This window comes from Erinaceus europaeus, chromosome 13 (assembly GCF_950295315.1).
Source record: "Erinaceus europaeus chromosome 13, mEriEur2.1, whole genome shotgun sequence".
Classification (NCBI taxonomy): Eukaryota; Metazoa; Chordata; class Mammalia; order Eulipotyphla; family Erinaceidae; genus Erinaceus; species Erinaceus europaeus.
Genome location: NC_080174.1, coordinates 37851944 through 37856382, shown reverse-complemented (window position 1 = coordinate 37856382; position 4439 = coordinate 37851944). Strand labels below are relative to the sequence as shown.

The 4439-nt window shown below is 41.7% G+C and overlaps 1 long non-coding RNA gene across 1 annotated transcript; it reads left to right on the top strand.

Moving 5' to 3' along the window:
• The first annotated feature begins 881 nt into the window (after nt 1–881).
• On the top strand, nt 882–3751 carry LOC132542730 (uncharacterized). The gene is made up of 3 exons (XR_009553705.1): nt 882–1677; nt 1762–1858; nt 2408–3751. It is a non-coding gene; the product is annotated as an uncharacterized LOC132542730 (long non-coding RNA).
• The last annotated feature ends 688 nt before the right edge of the window (nt 3752–4439 follow it).

Below are 4439 nucleotides of genomic sequence, written 5' to 3'. Positions count from 1 at the left end.
AGAGATGCGGTGCTTTGCTTGGGCCCACAGAGCTGGTACTGGAGAGGAAGATTACATCTAGATACCTCTGACTCCAGGATTCTGGGGCTCTTCCACTTTCTGCTTAGTGTTTGCTGATGCCTTGGGCAATGTGGCTGGGGAGACAGAAACAGGTGAGTTCTGACTCCTGTTCTTGTTGACCCCCAAACTGACCAGAGGGTGAATGGGGTGGCTTGCTGTGGTTGTGGGAAACTGAGGTGGACAGGGAGCAGTAGGAGTCCATCCTGACAATGCCAGTCTGTAACAGGAAACACCTTTGCTTGTCTGGTTAGGCTGTGGTCAGAGGGCAGCAGTGATTTCAAAGACCAGAGGGTAAACAGTGTCCTGGGATACTTGGGTATGCACCTGGGGTGACGGGTAAGCTCCAGAATATTCTGAGAAATGAAGGAGTGAAACTGAGACCTCAGGTTCTGACAGCAAGGTGGAAGACATGAGGTGGAGGGCTAGTGAGGAGCCTGCTGTTAGAGAAGATGGACTTCCCCTACCTGTAGGGGAGAGGGGGAGTTTCATGAGCAGTGCAGCAGTGATGCAGGTCTCTTTTTTCTCTCTCTCATACTCCCTCTTACTTCCTCAATTTCTCTCTGTCTTTATTCAAAATTTAAACTGAACAAAAATTTAAAATTCTGGATCCAATTGGCTGAGTTATCTCCTCACCAGGAAAGAGGATACCAGAGGCACTTTAGTTCTAGTCAAGCTGGTAACATTTGTGTGATGGGAGGGAGAGAAGGCATCACATCTCTTAATAATTATTACTCCTTTCTGGTTATTTATTATTAGCTGCCTACTTACCAGTTTATTTGTCATCCAATAAATAAAAATCAGCCAGGATCTGAGTTAGGCTGAGATGAAGTCTTGACTCCATGTAGGAGCCACCCACTTTGGCTATTAAAAGTCCCCAGAGCTCTGCCCTACTAGGGAAAGAGAGAGATAGGCTGGGAGTATGGATTGACCTGTCTACACTGATGTTCATTGGGGAAGCAATTACAGAAGCCAGACCTTCCACCTTCTGCACCCCATAATGACCCTGGGTCCATACTCCCAGAAGGTTAAAGAATAGGAAAGCTATCAGGGGATGGGATGGGATACAGAGTTCTGGTTGTAGGAATCGTGTGGAATTGTACCCCTCTTATCCTACGGTCTTGTCAATGTTTCCATTTTATAAATAAAAATAAAAAAAGTCAAAGTCTAGTACATTAACCTGGGGGTAATACTGAGAGAGTCAAACAGAATTTCTTTGGGATTCTAGGACAGGAATTCCCAGAGGTGCTAATAGTATAAAGACAAATTTTAAGGATGGGGGGTGGTTTTTAAACTAGCCTGAGTACTTTGAATTTGTGTCTTCACTTGTCATAGCTCATCAGAACTTGCTCTTGTCCAGGAAATCTTCTCTGCTCAACCCAGCCTCTTTCTGTGTCTGCCCTCCTTGAGGCCTTGAATTCTCAGTGGCACTAACTTTCATGGCTACCTGAGCTAACAAGTCAGAATGACCTTTCAGCTTCCACAGAATGAGACCAGGTAGAGTTGTTCTGCCAGCCAAGTGACCTGGAGTGACTTAACCTCACAGCCAAGTAAACTCTGGGATCCAAAAGACCTATGGTCATCTCCCCCAAGAGTGCAACAAGAACTCAACAAGATAATGTATGTGGATTACTATTTCCCATTACATTGCCATTATAACTGTGTTTTTACAACATTATAACTGTGTTTGTACTTCCTTTCTAGGCCACAGACCTCATAGAAGGACACCATTATACCTCAGTGACCTCTGAATATTCAGAGCCTGGCAGGCTGTCTGACAGATAGTGAGTGCTCAGTTAAGGTAGGTTGCATAAACATGCTCCCTTCCTTGCTATCTCTAGCAGTACTTTGTGATTGAGAGGCAGAATGGAATTTAGGTTAGAAAAACAGATTTTAGGACTGGATAGACCTAGGGTCATAGCCTGGCTCTGACTCATAACAGCTATGGTGCTTCAAGTTGCTTCACTTAACCTATTATTTCTCCACAAAATAGGGTTAAAGGACAAGTTCCTATGGTATTGTGATGTTCCATTTTGTAATGTTCCATTAAGGCATATAACTCATGCATGTGAAAGGCTTAGTATAGTCCACAATGGGAGCTGTAGTTAAGATAGTTACTCAGTTAGTTTCCATGTATGTGTCTGCCCAATGCAAAGGGCCTGTGTGTGATTGGCTTTCCCAGGGTACCTCGGCCACTCTTTTCCTCCCTCCCCACTTCCCAGCTAATCTTGCTTTTGCTTGGGGGAGCCATGTTATTCCCGGGAGACTGCCTGCACTTTTGGTGCCAGGCAAAGTAGGGTTAAGTTAATAAGTATATTGCAGTTCTCTAACTTAGTGATTTTTTTTCTAGGTTGGGCAAATTACTCAGATATGTCACATTAAAGTGAACTTCAGAACTTGTGCTGGGACAAACATGCTTTTATGATACCCTCTTGAGACTGAATGAGGCAAAACTGCTGGCAGGTGTTTTAGGACTGTCAAGTATCCACTCTTGAAAATGGCAAGTTGAGTGACAGAAAAATCTTGTGTTCTTGTTGGCACTGTTAAGCTACTGGATCAAGCCTTTCCTGAAAGACTTATAAAAAAATTGTGAGCCAATAAGTTATCTATATTGTTTATGACTGTTTGAATTGGGTTTTCTGTTTCTAATAACCAAAATCATCCTTATGGATACAACCTGTACATTTCTTTACCTTCTGTAGCTGTCACTTCCTTTCCATGGGTGGGGTGACATCGGCTCAGGACACATTTCCTCCATGAGCATATGGACTCTGTGAGAACTAGCTGACTCTGCTGCCTGTCGGAAACCAGACCACCCAGGAGTCGAAAGATTATGGAAACATAAAGAAAACCAAAGCAGGGAAAAAATCCAAGTGAATGCTTCCAGAATAACCAAAAAAGAAAAAAAAAGTGATGGCACCTTTAATAGCAAAATAATTGACCCCCACACTCCTGATTGACATATATATATATATTCATATCTAAGCCACCTGAAGGGTGTATTGTTTCTGCAGATTGCTTCTTCCTTCTGACTGCCAGTATGAAGCACCATAGACTGCTCTCTTTTTTCCTTTTCTGAAATTATCTCAGGGATCTCACCTTTACTAAGTAGAGGTGGGCTACGGAGAAACCCATTTATTGGCATTGAATCTTAAAATAAGAAAACTGATTCCTGAGTTGGAGCCTGTTTCTGTACCTTCTGCTTTCTTTAAAAAAATCTTTTTTTTTTTGTTATTAATAGTATGTTACAAGATTACAATGTATAGTTCTATACCACCAGCACCATCAAAGTTCTGTACTACCACCCTCCCCAAAGATAATCACCGTAGTTCTTTTTCTTACAAGTCTTACAAACAATTTGCTTGCTCCTGTTTTGGAGATTTTTCTTTCTTTCTTTTTTGGCAAGTTCATATGAATCAGATCTCTAGATTCCACATTTGAGTGAAACCATCTGATAGTTGTCTTTCATTTCTATATTTTGCTAAGTATAATCACCTCCAGTTACATCCATTTTGTCTCACAGGACACAATATCATATATTATTGTTTATTACAGAGTAGTATTCATGTACCTTTTTCTTTCTAACATCTTGAGTGTTTTTTTGGTTCCTTTTGATCTTCTGAGTTCTCAGTGGCCTTTTGATATATTTCCTTATACTGACACTGCTGCTTGCAACCAGAGTGTTCATTGATAGACTTAGTGAAGGGGTTATGAGAAGGTGGGCGGTTTATCAGAGATTGAGAAGTTTCGTCATACTCTTGATGGGAACCTTTCTTGGGAAGGCAGATTATATAACTACAAGATTCTCAGTCACAGTGTCTTAGGCATTGTCTACAGGCTGAGTACATACATGTATCCTGACATTGAATTGATGTATAAAATATGAATCAGTTTCACAGAATTCCTAAACCCACACATTATTATGTTTTTCAGTCACATCTGAAAGCTTTATTGGATGCAGCTAGGTGTCAGGACATGGCATGTGCAGCACACTGCCTTGTGGGCCCAGATTGGCCAAGGTTGGGGTAGGCAATTTCCCTTGTGTATCAGGTTGTTGTGAAATGTGGAGGGGTTGGCATTCAATTTTGTTTTATTAATTAGTGATTTATAGTAGTTTAAAAGATTAGGAATGCTCTCTACCTTCTATGGCTGGCAAGTCCCAGGAGAGAGACTATTTGTACAGAGGAAGAGTGTAGTCCTGAGTCATAGAGGCTCAACATTTTGGAGAAGATAAGGATCTAGATCATGTCCATGAATAGCTGGGCCTGCTGAGCAATGTCCCTCACACAGAAATTCCTCCCCCTTTCCTGGCCTATATCCCTCAATGCCAATGGTAAAACCTTCTGTCAATGCACTTAGCTTTAAATTTATGATGTCACAAC